Source organism: Sesamum indicum, linkage group LG6 (genome assembly GCF_000512975.1).
Source record: "Sesamum indicum cultivar Zhongzhi No. 13 linkage group LG6, S_indicum_v1.0, whole genome shotgun sequence".
NCBI classification, from domain to species: Eukaryota; Viridiplantae; Streptophyta; class Magnoliopsida; order Lamiales; family Pedaliaceae; genus Sesamum; species Sesamum indicum.
Genome location: NC_026150.1, coordinates 13,166,218 through 13,193,328, shown reverse-complemented (window position 1 = coordinate 13,193,328; position 27,111 = coordinate 13,166,218).

Here is a 27,111-nt window from a genome sequence, read left to right as displayed (position 1 = left end):
TAACTATAAAGAATTTATTTCCAGTAATATATGCAAAACAAACCTTGAATCCTCAGTAGGATCATCACTTGTCAATAAGATAAAGAAAGAATCAGGAACAACAACAACTCACTCTTTTTTCTCAGAATCTGGTCCAGCATCAAACGATGTGTTGCAAACGGAGCAATGCTGAGATCCCAACAACAAATATCCATTGTCATAGACCTAGAAGAGAATCCTATCTTCTCTAGAAATCACTAACATATTTTAAAAGCATGAAGCTCTGCAACCAAGATTAAAATTAGAATGAAGAGTCCTTTATACTCAAGAATTGCATACAATCTTATCCAATCAAATTAAAAGAATTTGTTGCACTATTACTTCATAGAATATGGTGATAATAATGTTAAAAATCTAGAATTTGATACATTAATATTAGTGTCTAGAATTTGATACATTAATCAGTATGTACCCAGAAGTTGATTCACATATGCCATTGATGTTAACCAATCGTCAAAATCTGATAATAAAGCAATAATGAAAGGCTAGAATTCGAAAACGTTGCTTTGAAGGCAATTAAGGGTCTTATAGAATGAAAATTGAAGGAGGGTCAAGATAGTGGTGATGAAACTTAGGACGGTTTTAAAACATTCAAATAGATTTTGACAGACCTAAGAAGAACATGAACTAAAGCAGTAGATTTCATAAATATCATTTTTAATAACTACTTAATTTGGCTTTCAAAATCGACATTTTCATACAAGCATATATTAAACGACAGAAAATAAAGTAGGAAAATCAAACACAGAGGTCCCACTGGATATTCGCACGCCACATGTGCTTCTGCACTTGCTCTTGTTGAGTATGACAAAAATCTATAAGTAACAATCCGAGACAACATGTACCAAAATGTTCCTTGAAAGTCAATGAATGGTCTTATAGTACCACAACAGGAGAATGAAGATGATGGGTTCAAGTTGATGGAATTTAGGACTGTTCGAAATATTTTTAAACGTAACTCGATAGGCTTAAGTTGAGAAAGAACCAAATTTGCAGAATTAACATTTCTTTATTTTAAGAATTACTTAATTTGGCTTTCAAAATTCACATTGGCATATACTAAAACTTAGAAGCCATGAAAGAAGAAAAAAACATATAATACAGAGTGTCTCCAGTGATCTGCACGCGACACATGCTTTTGCAATTGCTCTTGTTGAGCATGTCAAAGATCTGATAAGAAAGCAACAACATAAACTACACGGAGTAAGAGTTTGTCTTTCAAAACTGACATTGGTATTTACAAATATCTTGAAAGCTACAAAAAAGAAAAAAGAAATACAACATAGAGGGTCTCCATTGATCCACACGCGACACGTACTTTTACACTTGTTCTTGTTGAGTATGTCAAAGAATTGATAATAAAGCGGCAATGAAAAACTTAAAGGTCTTATATAACCACTATAAAAGGAGGAGCAAGATAGTGGTTCTTCAAGTAGAGAAAACTTAGGACTTTTAAAATTTTTAAAATGCAATTTGATACGCCTGAGTAGAAGAAGAATCAAAGTTGTATATTTCATAAATCTATTTTTCAATACTTACTTAATTTTGGCTTCAAAATTTACATTGGCATATATGCACATATTAATAGCCAAGACACAATGAAGGAAATCAAGCACAGAGCTCTATAATGAGATCCGTGAGGCACAGTTGCTTCTGCACTTGCTCATGTTCAGTATACGAAAAATATGTTTAAGTAAGAATGAGAAACCACATGTAATAAAAAGACAATTAATGGTCTTACAGAACCACAATAGGACAATCAAGAAAGTTATTGTTCAAGTTAATAGAATGCGGGACTTTTCCAAATATTTTTCAAGGCAATTGAATTGGCCTAAGTATATCAAGAAGCAAATCAGTAGTTTTCATACATCTCTTTTTTAGTAATTACGCAATCTAGCTGCCAAAATTGCTGTTCGCATATACAGAACTATGCAGGATTAATAGAACTACAACTAAAGGAGGACCAAGATAATGGTTCTTCAAGTTGATGAAACTTAGGATTGTTTAAAAATTTTCAAATGCAATTTGATAGGCCTTAGTGGAACAAGAAACAAAGTAATAGATATTGGCATATACATACACATTAGAAGCTACAAAAGAAAACATGGAAAATCAACCATAGAGGTCTCTATAGAGATCCACATGCCACTTGTACTTCTACACATCTTATTAAGTAGAAAAATCTTATAAAGCAACAATGAAAGACTATAAGTAATAAATATTTCTTTGAATATTATTAATGGTCATATAGAATAGCAGCAGGTGGGTTAAGATAGTGGTTGTTCAAGTTAAAGAAATTTAGGACTCATCGAAATAGTTTTAACTGCATTTCGAATGGCCTAAGTGGAACAAGAACAAAATCATTAGATTTAATATTCTATTTTTTAATAATTAATTAATTTAGCTTCCCAAATTTACATTGCATATATGAAAACCTTAAAAGCCACGTAAGAAAGAAGAAAAAAATCTGCACAGTGGGTCTCTAGTGATCCGCACTGCACATGTGCTTTTGCACTTACTTTAATTGAGTATGTCAAAGATTTGATAATAAATCAACAACGATAGACTAGATGTAGTAAAACTTGCTTAAAATACATTCAAGACCGTTACATAACCAAAACAAAAGAAGGGTCAAGTTAGTGGATCTTCAAGTTGATAAAACATAGAATTGTTAGAAAATTTTCAAATGTAATTTGATAGGCTTAAGTAGAAAAAGAACCAAAGATGCAGATTTCATAAACATATTTTTTTAATAATTACTTAATTTTTCTTTCAAAACTAACACTAGCATATGCGTAAACATTAAAAGCCACAAAACAAAAGCGAAAAATAAAGCAGAAATATCTCTATAGAGATCCGCACGCAACACGTGCTTTACTTGTTGAGTATGTAAAAAATTTGATAAAGAAACGATGAACGACCACATATAGTAAACGTTTCTTCAAATACAATTAATGATCTTACAGAACCACGCACAACACATTGGTCAAGATAATGGTTGTTCAGATAGATGAAATTTAAGACTATTCAAAATAGTTTTAAATGCACTTCTATAGGCTAAGTTGAATAAAAACCAAATAAGTAGATTTAACATTTCTCTATTTTAATATGCACTTAATTTGGCTTTCAAAATTGAGAATGAAATATATTAAACTTTTGTCGACAAAATATTTTATCTACAAACGTTGGTAGGTGGCTCCAGTATTCTTCAAGCCATATGGGATGGCCACGTTACAGAATGTTCCAACAGACGTGATGAAATTGACTCTGCTATCTTCTGAAGGCAGCATTATTTGATGATATTCGTGAGATGCTTCCATCATGCTTAACAATCCACATCCAGATGTGGACTTTACTAGTTGATCAATTCGAGGTAGGGGATAAAAATCCTTAGGCCACTCCTTGTTGAGATTCCTAAAGTCAATGCACATTCTCTATTTTTCTCTGGGCTTGGGTACTAACACAACGTTAGATAACCACTCAGAGAATTGTATTTCTTTGATGTGACACGCCGCCAAATATTTGTCGACTTCAGTTTGGATAATTTTATCCTTTTCCTGCCCAAAGTGTCTCTTCTACTGTTTCACCGGCTTGATGTTGGGACCTACATTGAGAGGGTGAGTTATGACATTAGGGTCAATCCCTTCTAAATCTTGGGGGTCCATGCAAAGACGCCTGCATTGCGACGTAAACATTGAATCATTTCCTCACGTGTCGCATCCTCTATTTGAGAACAAATGCGTGTAAATATTTCTTGATTTTCAGGTGTAAGTTCAACATTCATTAGCTTTTCAGTCGGCTGAACCTTGAAGGACACCCCCTCCTTTTCTTTATCTTCTGCCGGCCCTTTCTCTCGCTTGCCCGACGGCGCCTCCTTTGGAACTTCGTTTCTATTTCTTTTTGTCCTTTGAGCACAACCTCCACGTAACACTTGCAAGATTCGAGGGGGTCTCCTTGTAATTCTCCTACACCTTCAGACGTGGGGAACTTGATTTGCATGTCGTAAGTGGAGATAACGGCTTGGAAAGCGTTGAGGGTGGGCCTCCCCAAAATAACGTTGTAGGCAGATGGGGTATCTACCACTTAGAATTTCAATAGGCAAGTCTTCCGAGTGTCGCCAGTACCCAAGGTCAAGGGAGTGAAACCATGCCCCTAGGATGGACTACCTTTCCTCGAATCCATATAGGGAAGTTTGTTGAAATTATGTTTATATGCTTAACATCACAACAAAGCCCACAAACCAAATTGTACAAGCTATGTAGTTAGGCTGCGCATTAGATTGGTGGGCATGAAATAAATTTTGATGGTTAAGTCTGAAACGTTCCAAGTCGAGGACCTCAAGACTGGGCATCGAGAGTCCTATTGAGACTTGCACTAGAATTTCACTCATTGGATGAGTGTTGTGTTTCACGATGATAGACGTTGGAAAGTCTATGAAGTTTTAGTGGGTGTTGACAAGGTTGTCAAGCCGACTGAACTGACTCGTGACAAGATCTTCCTAGCTCTGATAGAGTGGGATTAGTCCTCGAACTTGAGGAACCATGGCAGTTGCATGCATATGATGGTTGTATCTTGGATCTGACGAAAGATGACAGTATCTTGGATGTGGTCATTACAAGTCTTGTTAGTGCAATCAAAGTATGTAGTAAGGACTGTGGGTTCCAAGGTAGAATCTGTCACCTATCAGTATATGAGAATCGAGTCTCCTATGCGCTCTAAAATGGTTAGAGCTCTTAAATTCTGTGGCCTTAGTGATTGGTTGAGTAGGGAACCGTTTCCTACGTCAACAATAGAGCAAAAGTATCTCGAGTTATCGAGCATAGTGTCTAGTCTAGGATGGGAACCGACAATAAATTCTGTGCCTAGACTTAGATTGGGAGACGGGTGATGGAAGGACCATACCCATATGGTTTTTGAGAGCCTAAATGTTCACGCCAATATCTACCTAGTCTCTAATGCCATGGACCATTGCTAGACGACCACCCATAATGACGGGAATTCCCGATTAATGGTTAATTAGAAATAAATTAATTAAATTTAATTTAATTAATCATTATGTTGGGCACAAACCCAAGTCCAGCTAGGAGGATGAATCTAAAGAGTCACATACAAATCACTATGAAAATTGGTGGAATTAATTCGAGAAGAAACGAATTAACTTAATTATATTAAATTATTTACTTAATAATCCATTTGATGGATGGCTCAAGAATTAATTTATTGAATTAATTAATTTTTGGGCTTAACACCTTTAAATTAATTGAATTAATTTATTAGGTTTGGCTTAATTAATTGATTGGATCAATTAGTTAGTGTTTGGGTTTAGATTTATTTAATTTTGGATTAAATAAATCTTCGGACATAATTGGATTAAAAATAATTTAATTAATTATGTCTATTGGACTTTGGTTGGGCTTGATTTAATTTGATTAAATCAAGCCCGGTGCATATTTGAAGTCCAAGCGCATTTGAGGGAGGTTGGATCATGTTAAGAAGGAGTTGAAACTCATCACCATGATGATAACATGATAGAGTCGTTATTTCATCATTGTTGGAGGTTATATGCATATGGTTGTATATGTTGCATTGGAGGCAAACTTGGTAGTTTTTGAATTTTGAATTTAATTGTATGTGATATACAAAACTACACACATATCTTACATAAACTATCTCTAAGCCACGAATTTCGTTCAATTTTTCTCTCTAAAAGGTTCTCATTTTCTTCTATATTGAATTGGATTCAAGTTAGAATATCAAACAATCCAAAAGCACTAAACACTAGTGTTTGTTTGGAGTTGTTTTTCTTCTTGTTCATTGTTCTATCTAGCAATAGAAAAAGAACTATATCTATTCCATTTTATGGTGTCGACAACTTAAAGGAATTCTAGTTTGAATTATCAGGTGAATAGAATGGGAGAACCTAAAGGGAACCACGCACGTTGCTGCTCATCTATAGAAATAAAAAGGTAAAGTTTCATGTTTTGTTTCTATGTTTTTTATTTCATCCTCTAACTACTCGTCTAGAATGTTTATATGTTTTCTATTATGCTTTTGACAAACACCAAATGCTTGAAAATTTAAAAGGGAACACCCATTTGAACCGATTTTAAATTTTTTATTTCACGCTTCCATCGCACTCCCAGGCCATACCGATTCTTTCAAGTTTCACATTTTCTAGGGGTTGTCCCCTAACTAAATCTAATCGTAGGCTTCCCTGAACAATATGTTTGCAGAACTTCCCGAATCTATGAAGATACGTCATACTTCATAGTTGGCTAGAAGCACCGTGATGACCAGAGCGCCATGATGAGACCACTTAGGACCTGATCTTTGTGCCCTTCGAACTGGATGAGGGGAGCGTCCTCCATCTCCCCAACATCCTATATCTCCTTTATAGGCCTTTCTAGCATGATAGGAGTCACCTCCACTTGGACCACCTAAAATCATTCGTATAACTCCTTTACAAGGAAGATCATTAGTTTCAGCCTTTCCTCCAAATGTATTTCATGTTCTTCATTTGGTAAGACTCAGGACTGGAAACCTTTACTTCCTTTCCTTTGTTAGTTTCTTGTTTACGGTATGGTCCTGTCCATCAAGCTTTTTCCCAACAGACGTACTCTTGTAGATATCCATTTTGGATGAGCCTCTCAATCTCATTCTTCAAATGTCAGCACTCTTCCGTTGTGTGGCCATAATCATCATAAAACGGCAAACTTTTTCGGAGTTACGTTTTGGCTGCTCTCTCAATGACAGAGGGCGAGCTAGCAAGCCTTTTCCTGTTGAGTGGCAGAGGGTAGTGGCTGAGGGTACCTCCAAGGCTGCAGTGTTGAGTCTTTGAAGATACTCCTTTAATAATTCATTGTCCTTTTAGCATATGGCAAAAAGACTGAGCACCGTCTTCCGAAGTTTTCGACTGGACTAGCGAATTGGTGCAGAAAGAGATACCGAAATTCTTGAAAGCTTCCTATCGCTCTAGCAGGAAATTAGTTGAACCATTATTGTGCAACACTGGCGAAGGTGGTGATAAAAATGCGACACTTGATTTCGTTCGTGTACCTATGCAAAAGAGCCACATTCTCAAAATGTGAGAGATTCTCTTGAGGGTTGGTCGTCCCATCATAATTAGCAATATCGGGTATGACAACTCACTGGGAGTTCGTCTGCAATCACCGCTTCCATGACGAAGACATCTTGTTGCTCGTCTTTGAGGGCCCCTGTTATCTGATGTTATAAATCTTGGAGACCCTTGTGGAGACACTCCAGTTGTGCCAGCCATTGTTTGGGACCTCCTGAGGAGCCGTTGGAGGGAGCCTTTTTCTCTCAATCAACGGGTCCTTGATGCAGGAATGTCTCCTTCCTATAGGTCTCCTTCTACTCCTTCTTCAGGGATGCGTGCTTCCACAGTAGGGGCTAAGCGGGCAGAAACCAGCACTGCCATCTGCTCCTCAATTACTGCTGCGACCACCTGTTAAATTGCACCCAGCAAAGCTAGGAAAAGCTCTCCTGAGATGTTGTATGAGGAACTGCTTCGTCTTGGAGTATCGACCAAAGAGTCCACCACTCTGGGGGGTGGTATTGATGCAGGCACACTAGGGCGCATCCACCTCCAATCAAGTCCATGGAGGATCCTGCAATAACCTGCAAAGGATGATTGTTGTTGGGTGTCTCCACGCACTTTTGGTAGTTAGTGGGGTTGTTGGGGGTTTCCATGATAATTCATGTGTTCAACTCAATTTCCCACAGATGGCGCCAATTGGTGCATGTGATTTTAGCACGGGTCCAAATTCTTGGATTGTGACGATAGATTTTGGTAGATTAAGCGAAAGAACGTGAGGAATACGACCTGCAAAACAACACGTTAGCACTCCGAGTCTCAACTTAGTTCTGGATTTAGGAATAAACAAGTGAAGAAATAAATTATAATGAGAAATTGAGATAAAAGCAAGAATATCATAAGCAAAATATGGTTAGAACACGAGTTGAGAGTTGCAAAAAAAAATGACAAAGTAATCTCCAAATTCTTGAAGGTGTCCTCGTGGGGGATGCTGCCTGTATTTATAGAGAATGCGTCCCCCTTCGTGGGGACTCTACAAGAAATTTGTGTATAAGGCAAGAACTCTGTGTATAAAGCACGATTCCATCTTATACTTAGCTTGATCAGTACATTTTTGTCTAAAAGAAGACTCCTTATATGTGAGGACTCCTATTATGGAAGGAATCCTTCTAGGTCAATGAGTCTAGAGTATTGGGGGCGCCTCCCTTCTCCTGGGCTGGGCTTGGAGAGCAAGCCTGTGTCTGGCAAGCCTTGTACTGGGTTTTCCTCTTGGCCCAAGTTTGGTAATTTCCAGCAGGCCAATTTAATCATCGGCTAGTGGGCCTGGTTTGGGCTTTAAACCTTTTCTTGGGGACAAGTGCTTGGGCCATATACATCAATAGGCAAATTTTTTTTATATTTTTTTATAAAATACAACAAAACAATATATTTCCATTAGTAATTAACAGAGAGTGTCTTACTCTCGCTTATTGTTCAAGTGGGCTACATTTTTCTCTATTGTGGTATTAATTTGAGTGTATAAATGTCCATTTTACCCCTTCCTTTATATTTAAATATTTTTAAATTAATTTATTTTAATATACTTTAATAAATTATATATTTGATTATTAGAATTATTATTGAGCTAAAATATATTTTAATAAATTATATTTATTTATGAAATATATTAAATTTAAATATAAAAATACATAAAAGGTATATAAAATTTTAAATTTTAAAAACACAATACAAAACTTAATATACTAAAATTCAATTTTTAAATTTACATATTTTTATAAATATTAATTGAAATCAACGATACAATTATATAATTCTAAATAAAGTAAATTATGATTTTATTTAAATTTTTATTTCAATAAATTATATTTATTCATAAAACAAATTAATTAAATATTAAAATAAAAAATTATATCATAATTGTTTAAATTGTATTATTTATTAAAAATAGTATCTAATTAAAATGATAGGATTTAAATAAAATTTTACTATTATATTTTTATTACTCTTGAAATTTGAAAAGATTACATAAATTTAACTGGATCTGGACGACCGCAATTGCCTAGAAGAGTGGACGAAGACGGGGCGACGGTGCGTCGTCCTTCTGAAAGGGAGACCATTATCGTCCTCATCCGATAAGTCAGCAACGTTGAGTCTCCCCGAAAGGGCGATCGCCACTTTGCCGCTTTTACAATGGGAGCGCTGTGTGAAAGAGGAATTTTTGCCTATTATGTTTACACAAGGCAGCTTTCGGCTAAATTTTTAAAACACAGGGAATTTTATGCAATTTATCCAATTAACAAACTTTCTTTGGTGGACAAGTGTTTTTAAAATAATCCCAGTATGTACCAGCTAATCATATAGAAAAAAAATTTAATGCAATTTACCTCTTTGTAATATCGCAAAATAATTAATTACCTACAATAAAAAAAATAATGACAATTGACCCCCTATCAATTTTAAAATAAAATAACTTACCTATGGAGATTTACCCTCCTTCACTTCTTATTTGGGAAAAATGCAAGCAACCCCCTTGTGATATCGCAAATGAGCAAATTACCCCCTTGTGAAAAAATAAATAGCGATTTATCCCCCTATATTTTTTAACATACAACAATTTACCCCCCTATAATTTTTAAAATGAAGCAATCTACCTCCCTATATAAGGAGGTAAATTGCTTCATTTTAAAAAGTATAGGGAGGTAAATTGCTATATTTTTTTCATAGGGGGGTAATGTGCTCATTTTTAATATCACAGGGGAATAAATTGCTATTCACCCCTTCTTATTTTGAGCGAAAAATTCCTCCACCGCAAAGTAAATAAACATCAACAAATAACTTATTTCTTCAGACATGTTTACAACATCAATTTGCCAAGAAAATTATTCATTAGTATAATATTCTAACCCCTCCTCCCCACACCCCCCTCTGGGTGATGACAATCGCCTAGAAGAGTGGACGATGACGGGGCGACGGTGCATCGCCCTTCTGAAAGGGCGACCATTATCGTCCCCATCTATTTGAGTCTCCCACTTCTGAAAGGGCGATCGCCACTTTGCCGCTTTTACATTGGGGGCGCTGTGTGAAAGAGGAATTTTTGCCTATTCTGATTACACAAGGCAGCTTTCGGCTAAATTTTTAAAACACAGGGGATTTTATGTAATTTATCCAATTAACAAACTTTCTTTGGTGGACAATTGTTTTTAAAATAATCCCATTATGTACCAGCTAATCATATAGAATAAGGATTTAATGCAATTTACCTCTTTGTAATATCGCAAATTAATTAATTACCCACAATAAAAAAAATAATGACAGTTGACCCCCTATATATTTTAAAATAAAATAACTTACCTATGGAGATTTACCCTCCTTCTTCACTTCTTATTTTGAGCGAAAAGTTCCTCCACCGCAAAGTAAATAAACATCAACAAATAACTTATTTCTTCAGACATGTTTACAACATCAATTTGCCAAGAAAATTATGCATTAGTATAATATTCTCCCCCGCCCCTCCACCCCCGCCCCGATACCCAATCGGGCGCCTTAAACCCAAAAAAAAAAAACAGACAGAGAGAGAAGGTAATTCGGGAAGTTCATCATCCCCTCTCCATTTTTATCCAAATTCTTTTAGGGTGAAATTGTCCTTAGATATATATCCAAAAATTTGGTTATTTAAAGCAAATGGGGAAGTATTTATGCTTTTATTTATTTCTACATATCTATCAAAGTATGAATGACTGTTGAATTTCATAATGATGCAGTTGCACCAGTACTTTAGGAAGAATGTGAGTGTGCAGGTGCTTTTGCAGATGTCTTAGACGAGGAATGAAGACGATCACTAGTAGCCAAAGTCGTGTTTCATTTTGCACGTATTTGTTCTTGTTGAGGGGCAATGCTAAGTCATCTGTTCTCTTGTTAATTAGACCACATCACTGGGCAGACGATTAGAGTTAGTTGGACTTGAAGCAATGCCTCTTCTGTATTTAAGCGAGGATTTCCTCCCTCATTGATATACGAAAACAGATTTTTTCATAACCAAGTACAAATTTTCTCTGTGAATATGGCTTTCATCTCCTTCTCTCTTACAATTCGCTCTAAATCTATCAATTTCAACATGATATTAGAGCCTTCTTCTTGAAAGTCTCTGCATACTGAGCATCTGTGTGCTGCGATTTACATCCAGTTGAGTTGCTAGTAGCACTTTCTGATTTGGGCGGAAACAACAAATGCAACATAAAGTATTTCTCGAGTTAATGAAACAGAAGAAAATCAATATGAGAAGGCGATGCTTTATTTACATCCGTCAGATCACTCAGGATTTGTTTTAGCATCATCTCCTATATATGGAATCAGTTTTTTGGCATGCAGCAGAGCAATATACATTTCACTTGGTTGCTAGTTCTAGATTTTGTTGATGGTACATTTCCTTGTCCAGATGTTGGATCTGTGAATTTTGAATAGTGGAGACGAGTAGATCTAATGGTCACTGCATGGCTTTGGAACTCAATCTCTAAAGAGATTGTTGAAGACTTTATGTACACTAGTTCTTCGAGCGAATTGTGGCTCGAACTACAGGCTAGATATGGATGAAGTAATGGTCCTATTATCTATGAGATTCAGTGAGAGATTTCCTCTATATAACAAGGAGATCTATCCATCACTGCCTACTTAACAAAGGTGAAAAAGTTGTGGAATGAACTCAATTGTTTGGCTCCTATCCCTAAGTGCACCTGGGGAGGGTGTTCTTGTGGGATAAACAAGTCTATTACAGACTTATATGCGTCAACAGAACTAATGCAGTTTCTAATCGGACTACATGATGCCTTTGACAGTGAACGTATCAGCTTTTAATGATGGATCCATTACCAGATATTAAAAAGCTTGTTCTATGTTTTTTGTGGTTGATAAACAGAAGTTTGTCCACATAAATTTAGTTGATTCTATTAGTCATGTTTCTTATCAAATTGCCTCAAAGAGAATATGAGATAGGGTGTTTATAAATATGCACAAAGGAAAAAACCTTGTAGGGATAAAAGGAGTTTGATCTGTGCACAATGCCACAAATATGGACACTTGTTTCCAATTGCATGGTATACCAGATTGGTATAAGACCTTAGCTGATAAAGACAAAAAGAAAAAAGGAGTAGTTGGCAGAGTTTTTGTAGCATGTGTGGGTGCTAATCCTGGTAATATACTGACCACGTAGAAGGCAGTCACTGATGCACATGTTGTAGAACTTGTATCAAAATTGTTAAAAGTGGTGAAACAGAAGGACATGCCATCAGATCCTATTACTCAGTTCGCATACTTTGCTCCATGTGATGATAAGTTTGCAAGTAATTCTTAGAACCTTACTGAAATTGACCAATGTTGCTGGATTATTGATATTAGAGCCACAAACCACATATGTGCAAACCTTAATCTCTTTCAATCTTATTCCAATCCATCACATTCTCAAATCATACACCTACCTGATGGTTCAAGAAAACCTATGTTATATACTGAAATTGTATGCCAACAAAATCACATTGCATTATATCCTATACATACCTGGTTTTTCAGTAAAGTTGGTCTATGTAAGTCAGCTATGCAAAAATACTTCCTAGTTTTCTCGTTTTCTCAAGATTCTTGTTTTTTGCAGGACTGCGCTACTAGAGAGATTCTTGTCTTTTTCAGCAGCATCCTCATAGAGTACTTAAGATGTCCTCTGTATCTTTCACTAATGTATCTTGTTCAGCATTAGTTCACTGTATGACACAAGAGACTAGGTCATGCTTCTATACCCACAGTAAAACGAATTCCAGCCTTGACATTCTCTGATGATTCCTTAGATGCTACTTGTGATGTTTGTGCCTTAGCTACAAAATCCAAAGTTTTGTTTTCCTCTCAATGATTCCCAGGCCTTATCTCCTTTTGATTTTGTTCATATCGATCTCTGGGGACCATACAAACAACATACCATATCTAATTGCAGTTACATTCTAACAATTCTTGATGATCACAATAGATCATTATCGACATTTTTTTCTTAGACATAAATCCCAGTCCCTACTACTCTTGCCACATTCTGTCAAATGATCCACACTAAATTTAACAAAAACATCAAAAAACTATGATCTGACAATGGATCTAAATTTGTTAACCAAGAGTGCCATTCATTCTATTAATATCTGGGAATCATTCACCCAACATCATGTACTTGTACCCCACAACAAAATGGTCAGATTGAAAGGAAACATATGCATCTTTTGAATGTGGCTAGAGCTCTAATGTTTCAAGCTTCCTATCCTGTAAAATTCTTGGGTGAATCCGTTTTGACAGCCACTATTTTGATAAATAGAATTCTAACACAAACCTTAGCGTGGAAAACTCCTTGTCAAATGTTGTATCATACTACCCCTTCCTATGATCATTTGAGAACCTCTGGGTTTCTATGTTTTGTCACTAACCTCGATTCCCAAAAATTCAAATTCCACAAGAGGGTACTCAAATGCACTTTACTAGGATACTACATGACTCGAAAATACTACAAACTCTCTGATCTAGAGCCTCAAGAGGTCTTCACTTCAGAGACGTCTTCCATAAAAATAATTTTCCTTTTGCCACCGTAAATGCCAATCTCATAGATTCTTGTGTTCTTCCCATTGTACCTTTCACTCCTGACCACGTTTAGCCAAGTCACCAAACTTCTTCTGATAATTTAATAAATAATATTAAATTATTTAGTCAAATATCATTTATGTTCCGTATTTTGTACGATCCTTTTTCTTCTTCTTCTTTTTTTTTTTTTTTACTTTTTCTTTTGTGTATTTGCTATTTTGTTTATGTAATGTGTGTTATATTTCAAAATATTGTTGACATTTTTCATTAACTTTCACATTTTTCTTGAAATTTTTAATATGAACTGATTGATATTATCTATTCATTGTATATTTTGACAAAAGAATAGTTTTAATTTGATAGCTAAGCATCGTTCCCATCTAATCTTTTATTAATTATTATTAATAAGAATTTAATTTAATTAGACATATCCATAGTATTAGTATTATTTTGTGTTATATTCCAAAATATTATTAACTTTTTTCATTAACTTTCATAATTCTTGAAATTTTTAATGTGAACTATTTATTTTATGTTTTTACAAAAGAATAGTGTCGATTTGGTCCTTAACTTATGCACTAAATCAATTTCCGTACTCATGTTCATATCGGATCTATAATTACAAAAGCGATGTAGCACCTAACTTACTGCTAAAAATTAACTGACATGAAAAATCAAACAATAAGATTGAGAGCAGAATTGCTCGTTGGAGTTCCATCAGTCTTTCATTTGCTGCAAAGGCTGAACTAATGAAGTGTATGTTGAGTTCATTGCATAGGGGTGGGGGCGGGGGTAAGTGCGAAGAATTTACTTAAACTCAAAAACCAACTAATTACATGGATAGAGTACAGAGTTGGTAACATGCTACAAATTCAAGTTGTGGTTTGTCACACCTCAAAAATATAGCTCCTACTTTAGGCTTTAATTTTTTTTTTGGACATGATGGAACCAAAATTTTAAGAATAATTTCAATTTATCGAAATAAAAACCACATAACCAGAACAGCTTTGAGTCTAACTATTCAGTCTCCTTCTTAATAATTTTGATCTCGTTTTTATGTCAGCCAAATTCTGACTTGATAAACTTATCACCTGTATCTGGAGGAAGGAATTTAAATTACATAAGCAAAAATTAGTGAAGCCATGAGTAAGTGCACATGGAAGAAAATAGTCAATTATAGAAAATTCAATAACAATACTTCAAAATATATTATATTGACCACGACAATATCAATTGAGTCTATAGAGACCGTATAAGGCGAAGATCGAATAATAGGATCACCAGCTTATCTCTCCCGAAATACAGTTTATTACCCTATCTTTCATGTAGGGAGCGACCCCACGACCACATAGAACTAACCATGCTTGAGTATATGGCAGCGCCAATCACACACAAGAAACCTCCAACCTCTCTATGAAAGGACAGTCGAGCGGGAACTGAATGGCGAAGCCTCAACTGGCAGCGTAATACTCCCTAGTATGCCCCACGAACCCTCAGGCCCGGGCCCATTGACAGCTTTGCAAGAGCAATATGATCAAATCCGTAAGGTTAATCGAACAATCATATAGACAATAGAGCATTTAAATATTACATGCATATTGAATTTTGCGATAAACCGAATAATTTCAAGATAAATGAGACTCTCATGGACTCTAGAATTTATTGCAGAGACACTGGAAGTTGGAATCAAATCGATGCCTAATGAAGCCCTGAAATTTGAGATCATATTGCAATCTAATTACTCTTGCAATGGCAATGTAAAACATAAATTTAGAAAGTGATTCAGATGAAGATTTGTGCTTCTCCACCTAAAAAAGGAATAGATGTCGAATAATCCGGTAAATACAAAATAGTCCGGTCATAGTAGACTTTGTAGGCTTTTTTGGTTTGGCAGTAGCCAAGAAAGATTCATTTCGTGGCATGTTTTTCAAACTTTTTCTTGTGTGACAGAGTGTTGGTTGCGAAGCACAGACAACAAAACGTGCGAAGTCGTGTGTGGTTGGGTCGTTTATGATAGAGGATTTCATATGGGCAGTTCTAGTCAAGGGCAGAAGTGGGTAGTTTGTTAATGAGATAGGTGGCTGTGAGAATGGCTTCCCCCCAAAATTGAGTGGGTAAGTGTGATTGGAAGAGGAAAGCCCTGACAATCTCTAAGATGTGCATGTTACGTTCTGGGACCCCATTTTGTTGCAGGGTATAAGGACATGAAGTCTGATGTATAATTCCAAGGGAGTTGAACAGCGAACTACACTGGTCGTTAACAAATCTTGATCCATTATCTGATCGAGTATTTTTCACAGAGGCATGAAAGTGGACTATGATACTCTTAGTCTTTTGGTCCTGAAATACACAACAGGAAGCGTGAAAAATGACCTCAACAAGTAGTGAAGAGCAGATCTTAGGAACATAAAGCAAGTTAAATTTAAAGGAAAGCACCAGCAGCACATTGGTGAGAGTGAAGTTTTTGTCTAAGGTGACGGTGCCGAATGTGTAACTGGCTTGGTGGAACCATCCAGAAGATGTACTTGAGTAGGATGGGAGATAGGGGTTAGATTTTCAAGGGTGATAAGAGTTACCGCACATATGATTAGTCACCCCCGTATCTATAATCCAGGAATTTAAATAGTTAGCTCCAGAACTCATAAGGGCAATATCTGTACCTACGAATTCATCTAAGCGACCTCCCTCTTCCATGCGACCTCCCCCTGCTAGCTCTCCAAACTGGATGCTAGTTCCAATAAGTTGAAGCAGCTCCTGCAGTAGTTCCTCCTTAGCATCAGGTCGCGATGATGTCTCCTTTTGGGTGTCTACTTCCGCTGCGAACCCACGCGCTACACCTGTATCTCGTTTACGTTTATCCATCAGCTCCTTGTACCATTCAGGCGTTTAATGTAGTTTAAAATAGGTCTCCCTGCTATGTCCTGTTTTGTCACAGTGCGACCAGTGCTGGGTTCGCTTGTTTGACGGAATATATCGTCTCTTGTCAGGTCGCAGGGCTCCCTTAACATTAAATATCGTGTTCTCACCATTATCCGCAAGCTCCATTTGAACACGTTTTTGTTTTTCCATGCTTTGTATCATGGAGTATGCTTTGTTTATGGAAGGTATAGGATCCATGACTAGCAATTGATGTCTCACCCCGTCAAACACCTCATTAAGTCCCATAAGAAACTGCATGAGTTGAGTGAAAGCTGCCGTTTCAGCCATGGCCCCCCAAGCCCCACAGCTGCACCCGTTGCAAGTGCACTGCGGCATCGTCTACAACTCTGCCATTTCATCCCACGAGCGTTACATGTTGGTGAAATACGTAGATAGGGATGAGGTACCTTCCCTCATAGAGCATATCTACCGTTGTAATTGGTACAACTGTGGCGCATTGCATTCGCTGTATCGCTGCTCGATATCTAGAAACAAACTCCTCGAGGATATTGTGTACATAAAAGCCTCCACAATATTCTTGGAGATGGAATTGAGGATCCATGTGGTCACCGTGCTATCCACTCTAATCTACTGTTTGAAAAATGGGTCATCAGTATTTGGTTTGATAGGAACATCGATAAATCCCAGCTTCATCTTGGCACGTAGAGCTCTCTTGATCCCGAAGCTCCAATTGAGGTACTTGTTGCCGGTTAGGGATGCACATACCTAAACCATCCCAGGATGGTCAGAACCATTGAGTTGCAATCTCTCCGGCAATGGATTTTCCTACATCTTTGCCATCGCCGACATTTCGGCCATTCAAATCACAACATAAGAGGAACGCTCAAACGCCAAATACGTGTACAGAGACCTTCAAATGAAGGCTCTGATACCATGTCGAATAATCCGATAAATACAAAATAGTCCGGCCATAGTAGACTATTGGGAGTAAAAAATGTATCAATATTCACATGAATATAAAGTTATAATCTACACCATTGATGGGTACAACCTAACAAACTACTAACAACAATAACCAAAGATATAATAAGGAGAAAAATGACAAAATAAATAGGTCGTTATTATAGAGGTCGCTGCTGAGATGGTGTTGGTGGAGGTCGTTGTGAGGTCGCAAGCAAAGGCAGGTTGCTGTGTGCAATGCAAATTTCAGGTCGCTACAGAAGCCAATCAGGCGTCCATATCCACCTTTTTTCATGAAAAAGAGAAATAGTCAAAGCTCGTTGTGAAAACCAAAGCAAATATCCTAGCCACCACATTTGATGAGAACTCACAACAATAGTTGTTTTCTAACTCGAGCAACCCTTCTCACAAAGATCATTCCCTTCTATCTTTGCTAAGGCCTATTCCATAAACAATTTTCAGGTCATGAAAGGTTTGCTCATCGGTTAAAGTAACTTTATCCACCACTTCCGCTCACAACTTGGAGGAGAAATAGGTAACGCCCTTGTCTGTCGTCTTGATATAATTGTTAATTTCTTTTATTGTTTACTGTTGTATTGATAAAAACTCACCAAGCAATAGAGAAGGTAGACCTGCTATTCTATTCTGTTCCTCTATTCATAATAGGTAAGTCGAAGAATAATTTTGACTTACAAACAGGCTTGTAGTTGGGTCTTCAGCCGTTTAGAGAATAGGGTAGTGCCCTTATTCCATTCCTTCATAAACTCAGAAATGGTTGAGCGTGAACTTTACTTCTAAAAGCTTCATGTTCCAAAAGACTTCATAAAGCTTGATTTAAGGTAGGGCCTAAGGGCAGCTACCTTAAAGCTCATTTTAACACAAAAAATAAGACTTCTGACAAGATAATTGGCATTTTGCACGCTCGAATTATAGAGGTTTTGCACATACAACCTTATATTATAAAAATAGCATTTTACACTCTTCATTCATGTATTTATTAGCACCATGCACCCTTCACTCATTTCCAACAACTTTTTTTGCCCGAAAGTTTTATCAACCTTAATATGAAGGTTTTTTTTTTTTTTTTTGTCAATTTAATAATTAATAATTTGGGTAGTTGCCATTTTGCACCCTTGAAATAAACCTCATTGGCAAAATACATTCTAAAGTAACAATTATGCACTTTGCACTATTAAAATGCATCATTTTTTACACCCAGCACCCTCTAATCCACACTAAAAAACAGATTAGACAGACTTTATTCTTGATCTCTTCAATTGGAACTTCTTCTTTTTTATTTTTTTTTTCAATTACTCGCTAAATTTACTTGTTTGGATTTCTTGATTCAGCAACAATCCTCCTCCACGATCTCCTTAAAATAATTCATGTCAGACATAATAATATATTTTCTTATTTTTAGTGCTTGATTTTATTTAGAAAAATGGTAAAAAACTTACAAATGCTAGAATGGATAATATAATAAAACTACACAATAAACAAAAATGGCATTTTTTTCCCAATTTGTTTGTGCTTTAGCTAACAAAAGAAAAAGAAAAATGCAGCTGCAATACATGAAATGGCGTACAAACAGAGGTGTTGCAAAGATCATATTCGTACTTAGAATAGAGGATCAAAATAATAAAAATGAAGATGATACAAAGATCATACTACAAGAAAAGAGAAATTTAATGTTAATCTCCTCAAATCACATTATTGAAACTTTCACATTTTGAGCAAGTACTGAAGTGTGACTTTGCCCAATTCATAGGAGACCTTTCTCTCACCCAATCATATGCAGCAGAATCACATGCCTTCAGCTTCTCCATCTCCCAGCTTCTCTCACCCAAATCGTATGTGTTTCATTTGTAACCCCTTGTGTTTTTGCTTAAAATTATTATATATATGCCTTAAGCAAAACCTATGCTCTCAATGCAGCAACAAATCCTCTATCACCCTTATCTATCCCTTTTGCTTGTCAGAAATAATTGTCCATAGATAACTATTTACCATATCCAAATCTTGAATAGGTAGATTAACAAACCACTCCCAAGATTTTCTATTTTCTTTCAATACCATGGCATATGCGATGGGGTACATAGAGTTATTTTCATCAATGCCTTCTGCAGGTAACAAAACTCCACCTCTTGATGTTATTAGTTAAAGGACGACTTCACTGGTTTTTCTTTATAATGAAAATAATAGCAACTTTTGTACACACATTTTATTAGCTATAAAGCGAGTTAGTGTTAGTGTAATTGGTTAGAGGCTGATGTTGTATATATATCTGTAAATCTCTTCTTCTTCGACAAACAAGAAGAACAGAGCACTATTTTACTTCTCTATTTCAATCTGTATATTGAGAAATTATTTTCTTAGATTCCTTCCTATGAAATCCTCCACTTCTTCCATTGCAAATTTTACATGGTATCAGAGCCATCATTGATGGTCTTAGATTCCCCCTTCTCTCAAACCAAGAAATCCAAGATTGACACCCTCCTGATTACAAGAACCAAAAAATTCTTCACGAATAGCTGAAGACACAGAAGTCCTCAGATTACAACCCAGCGACAACCCAGGCTTGAGTTTGGTCACTACTCTCCTACATGGAACCAACTTTCTATCTTGGAGTAGATCAATAAAATTGGCTTTAAGGGAAAATTGAGTTTCATCAGTGAAGATGGAAAGAAACCTGAAGAAAACTCGAAGGAAATGGAGTAGTGGGACAGAACAGATTCCATGGTAACTTCATAGATCCTGAACTCCATTTCGTGAGATATAGTTGAAAGCTTTATGTACACCAACACATCAGGGGAATTGTGGATTGAGCTTGAAAATAGATATGCACAAAGTAATGGTCCAACGGAGTATCGATTGATGAAGGAGCTTGGTGCATTATCGCAAGGTTTCTTAACTATTTCAGCCTATTTTTCAAAACTAAAGAAGCTGTGGGATGAGTTGGGCTGCATCTCTTACACACCAAAATGCACTTGTGGGGCGGCTAAAGAAAATACAGATATCAAGAACCATGATCAAACCATTCAATTCCTTATGAGATTAAAAGAAATTTATGACCATGTAAGGAATCAAATCCTCATGATGGAACCAATACCTGGTGTTAATAAAGCATATGCAATGTTGCTCAGAATTGAAAAGCAGAGGAAGAAAACACGGGACAACCATATGCTCTTCAAAACATGGCAATGCAGGTATATAAGAAACTTGAATTCCAGAAAAATTTTCAAAAGAAAAGGAACTTTCAAGATAAAAGACAGCAGATATGTAAAGAGTGTGGAAAGTCAGGATATTTCAAAGAATCATGTTTTGAGATACATGGATACCCTGACTGGTACAAAACACTAATGGAACAAAGAAAAGGGAATACGTTTGGATCAAACAATACTGCTGCAGCCATTGATGTCAAGAATGCTGGAAATAGTGCTGTTGATGGAAAGGCCATTACTGAGATGCTCAGAATTGGATTTCCAAAGATTCTTGGAAGTTTAAAGCCCAAGACATTGACAATAACAGATGAGGACAGATACAATTTCTCAAGTAAAACTGAAGAACATGATTCCCTTAATACTGAAAATTTTGATACATAGATCATTGACAGTGGTACTACATCTCACATGTGCAATAATGAGTTTATGTTTACTAACAAAGGAACTAATTTAATCAATGTCGTTATACATCTAGCTGATGGAACTAGGCATAAGGTTGAAAGGTCAGGAGACATAAGATTAAGTAATAAGATCACTTTGAAACACACTTTATTTGTCCCTAATCTACAATTCAATTTACTTTCTGTCAGCAAATTGTGTGGATCTTTTCCAATTAAGATTGAATTTCTTGAATCTTGTTGTGTCATGCAGGACGAAAAGACTAAAGAAGTCATTGCAGTGGCCTACTTAGTAGGGAAACTTTACATCTTGAATTCACAGTCCTTTGACAGAAAGAATATAGATGAAATCTTTCATAAACACAGTCAATTCGGGCTTCATGCTTCACAAGTTTTTTTAGACATATGGCACAAAATATTAGGGCATTTGTCCCACAATGTATTCTTACATACTGGATTGTCAAAATTTGTTAAGAAGAATGATTTTACATGTGAAATATGCCCACAAGCTAAGCAATAAAGGCTCCCCTTTCCAACTAGTACATCTGTTTCTGAAAAGTGTTTTGAGCTCTTACGTGTTGACCTATGGGGTCCTTACAATGAATATTCCATATCTAAGTGCACTTATATGCTTATTTTGGTTTATGACTACTCTAGATGCACTTAGACTTACCTTATGCAACAAAAATCTCAAACCACATATCTATTGATAGATTTTGACAAAATGATCCTTAGTCAATTCAATAGTAGAATTAAGAAAATTAGAAGTGACAGCGGCTCTGAATTTTTAGAGGAACAATGTCAAATTTTCTTTAAAAATAAAGGAATTATCCATCAAACCACATGTACATACACCCCGCAACAAAATGAAATTGTGGAGAGAAAACATAAACATCTTTTACAAGTAGCTAGAAGCTTGATGTTACAAACCAATTTGCCTAAAATGTTTTGGACTGATTGCTATTTTAACTTCTATTTTCCTGATTAATAGAACTCCTACTCCCATATTGAACTGGAAAACTCTTTATGAAACACTGTTTAATAATCCTGTGGATTACTCTTCTCTTAAAACCTTTGGCTGTATGTATGTGCTTTGCCACTAATAACATGCCTCATAAATCCAAATTTGACATAAGAGCTATGAAATGTGTGTTTTTAGGTATGCCCCATAACAAAAAGGGTTATAAGGTGAATGATTTGAAAATAAAAAGCATAATAGTTTCCAGGGATGTTATCTTTTATGAAGATGTATTCCCTTATGTTAATGAATCTAATGACCCTATAACCTGCTCACTACCTAGGATCATGACAGAAAATGGTCCTAATGACATAGAAGCTCTTAATGAACCAGAAAGAATAATAGACACAGAAGCTGACATTCATATGGATGAAACCCAAAACAACCCCTCTGTGCTTAGAAGATTTAGTAGACAAACATCTCAGCCCATAAGATTCCAAGATTACATTTGTTCTCATACAGATACCGATATGGATATGCCTACAATCATGCATTCTCCTTACATTAACAAATGCTTAAATACTGCTGCAGATAATCCTATGGAACCCAAAACATTTAATGAAACCATTAAAGAAAAGGAATGGATAGATGCCATGACATATGAAATAAAAGGAATAGAAGACAGTGAAACCTAGGAAATAACAAAATTTCCTAAGGAGAAGAGAGCTATTGGCTGTAAATGGATTTACAAACATAAGTTAAAACAAGATGGGACCACAGATAGATATAAAGCTAGGCTTGTTGCAAAAGGATACAATCAAATAGAGGGTGTAGATTATCTAGACAACTTTTCACTAGTAGCCAAAGCTGTTATAATCAGGATCTTACTTGCAAAGGCAGCAAAACACAAATGGCATCTGCACTAATTAGACGTTAATAATGCCTTTTTTGCATGGTTTTCTAGATAAAGAAATTTACATGCTTCCTCCTAAAGGATATATTGTACCTAAAGATCATGTATGTAAGCTAAAAATATCACTCTGTGGGCGTAAACAAGCCTCTAGACAATGGAATCAAGAGTTCACATGTCAACTAGAGAAATATGGATTCATTCAATCGCAATTGGATCATTGCTTATTCACAAAGCAAACTGAAAATGGATTGTTTTGTCTAATAGTATATGTAGATGATGTGCGACTACCAAGCCCATGCCATAAAACTATAACAGATATTAAACCTTACTTACATAACTTATTCACTATTAAAGATCTGGGAGAAGCTAGATTTTTTCTTGGTTTGGAAATCTGCAGGTCAAATGAAGGAATTATGGTATCATAAACCAAATGCATAAATGACATCATCAATGATGTGGGGTTAACCCATGGAAAGGCTGTAAGTACACCTCTTCTAGGAGGAATTAAACCGAGCAACACAGAAGGTGAACAAATGCAGAATCCAGAATCCTATAGAAGGCTGCTGGGAAGGCTGCTTTATTTGCGGTTCACAAGGCCTGACATATATTATGGGACTCAGCAACTAAGTCAGAATAGGCAACACCCTAGCAAGTCACATTGGGAAGCAGCTATTCATCTGGTTAGATATTTAAAAGGTTCAGCAAACAAATGACTTATGTCTAATTTAGATGATAAGTTTCAACTTCAAGCATTAAGTGATGCTGTTTGGGCAAGCTGTAAGGACACAAGAAAATCTCTTACAAGCTACTGCATATTCCTTTGTAAAGCCTTAATCTCCTAGATGACAAAGAAACAAACAACGATTTCAAGACATCTGCAGAAGCAGAATATAGGAGCATGGCTACTACGACCTGTGAGATAAAATTCTACTGTTGCAACCAAGCTGCACTTTACATAACGGCTAATCAGGTCTTCAATGAGAGGACAAAGCATATAGAAATCGACTGTCATATAGTTAGAGACTAATACAAGCATGGCTTCATTTCACCAATGCATATCTCATCAAAATTACAAATTGCAGATATATTTACAAAACTTACCTGGACCTATATTTATGTATTTTATTTCCAAGTTGGGTCTTGTCAACATAATGACAAGCTCCACTTGAAGGGGGCGTGTAAAATTACAGCATCAACAATGGAGCAGTTCTGGTTGATTATTGTCTTTCAATTTCATAAGGAAGACTCAGCTATGTAATCGCACAGAGGAAGAAAATGTAACGAGTTAGAGTTGCGTTTTTAATAGTTAAAGAACGACTTCACTGGTTTTTCTTTATAATGAAAATAATAGCAACTTTTGTAGTCGCGCACACGTTTTATTAGCTATAAAGCGAGTTAGTGTTAGTTTAATTGGTTAGAGGCTGATGTTGTATATATATCTGTACATCTCTTGTTCTTCGACGAACAACAAAAATAGAGCACTGTTTACTTCTCTACTTCTGTTGCAAATTTTACATCCCCAACATATATAAAACCTCTTGAAAGGTTACATTTGGTAACCTAAAGTGTGCTTGCAGTATCGCCACAAGTTAGCATACTGCTCCAATTCTGTACCAGGATTTAGCTTACTGGCATGTTTCTTCGCTCCCTACACCTTCCAAATAGATAGAGAAGTATGGTTTTCCATCTGCATTAATTCTTGCATTCAAGTAATAGGCCACTCCGGGTTACTCCTAAGATGGTGTTGATACTTTTTTGCAAGAAATCTTGAAGTGCAACGTTTGGAATTTGGAGCTCTGTAACAACTATGCTCTCCCTTGATTGACTTCACATGGAAGTTTTGTCAACCCAAATGAGGCATAAATAAGCCATCCACATTCACAGGTCGCTTGAATTTTATGGCTGCAATTTTTCGTAAATTTCGAAGGCTTTCCTTGCTTGTTTGAATATTTCCTCACTGTATCTCTGAAGTCAGTTGCTGTCTTGAAACACAGCCCCACCTCAAATTCAAAGTCTGAACTATCTGTATAATGTTTGTAGATTAGATATTTTGAATTGTTTCCCTTTGCAGATGATTGCTCCCTGCTTGAAGGCTTGAAATGCTCTGCACTTGGATTTAGAACAACCATATTCCCTTTTTGTCAAGTATTGAAGAGTCATCCCAAATGCCAGCCCATTCAATCTCTTCATCAATATTCACATCATACAATGAATCATCATATTCGACGTGGTTATCTTGAAATTCATCACTGAACGTGGAATCATTTGCATCAACTTCATCACTATCATTTCATCAGTCTCATTATCAATTTCAATCATATCAACTTCATGGCCTTGCAATGCTTTATCAAATTTTTTGTCATTCATATGTTGATCATGCTTTAAACCAACAATCTTCTCATATTCTATGTGAAATTGATCCTCGCCATCTTCATTCACAACATCTTCAAATTGCATTCTAGATAATGTAGGATTTGATTCTACTTGGCTTTCCAAGAACTGATCAGGTTCAGGCTCACTGGTGTCAATATAAATGCCACTACTCTTTCACTTCTGAAAATCTTATCAAATTTCTAGCATCGTCTTCAGTGACTATAAGCACCAAATTCTTGCAATCATTAGGAGTGTTCAGATTGTAATAAAATCTCATCAAATTTTCATGACATATTTTTCTAGTCATGAAGTGTAGTTCATTCATTGTTATCTCTGTGAAGTCACAAAAATCAAAATAATTGACCTTATCACTCGTATAAAATTTTCCATTCAAGTGTACAAACGAACCAGAATGATGCATCTTGATCTGAGAAAGGTACTTACATGATCTATAATAATTGAAAGTAACTATTATTAATAGCTAATACTTCAACAAATCATCATAATAATATATAGAAAGAAAAATAAGGAACAATATTCTTTAACTAATTTGGCAGATTTTATGTTTCATGTAATTTATTCAGAAAGTAAAATAATTACTTAACAAAGAACTATTTATATCAAAACCAAAGCCAACTAATCAATTGGCAATGCCAAAGCTAGACCATGAGGCCAAATCAGGATGTAGTGAATTTATTCTAAACATACAAACTAATCATTTTGCATTGTGTATCTACAACACACCAAAAATTTTAATACATTCTGTTTATAAGCTTAAAAAATAAATATCCAAAAGCATCTTTATATAATAAATTCCCTAACCATATATATACTGGAGCTTGATTTCCAAAGAATATGTGAAAAGACATCTCATTATCTTGCTCTTGTCTCAATATGCCAACTATGGTTGTTTTGTGTGTCGTGTAATACCAATATATACCTTTTTTTCTAGCTTATTGACAGATAAATGGGCTGCAAAGTGGCTGAATTTAGGAGAGTAATGAAGAAGTTTTGAGTCTGCACAACAATGGAGGAGTTTTGAGTCTGTTTACTCTTTCCTTTGTTATGCATTTGCCTCTTTCTTGCACATGCAAGTCATCTACTAATTTGTTTTGGAGGGGAAGGCTATTCAATTGACAAAAAGCCCTTCATATTAAAGTTGATATAATTTTCCGACAAGAAAAATCGTCGAAAACGAGTGGAGGGTGGATGGTGCCAATAAGCATAGAACTGAAGGGTGCAAACTGCTATTTTTACAATTTAAGGTTGCATTGTGCAAATCCTCTGTAATTTGAGGATGCGAAATGTCAATTGTCCCTTCTGGCAAGGCTTTATATTTCTATAGGTGATCACAGAAACTAGTAGCAAGCAGAGCTTGAGGAACGAAGGGCCTGTCCAACTTGCCTATAAGCCATACCATAAACATTACAGAACTACTAGTAGACTAGATGGCTGTGATTGGTGTCAACAGGGTTAAGATAGTAAGAAGTAGCAGCTTCATATGTTCAGAAATCATGAGAACAGTTGGCGAAGGACCGTTCCAATTTGGCATGGTCACTATAACACATTGATAGTAACCGTTCCTAATATTGAATTTGAGTTAAAAAAATTCTTTGCTTTTTAATTGGAATGGATTGGATAACATTTGAAATGGTTATATAATTTATTTTGGGGAACTTTTGAAACGATTTTTGTAATACTCATGCCTGAATTTT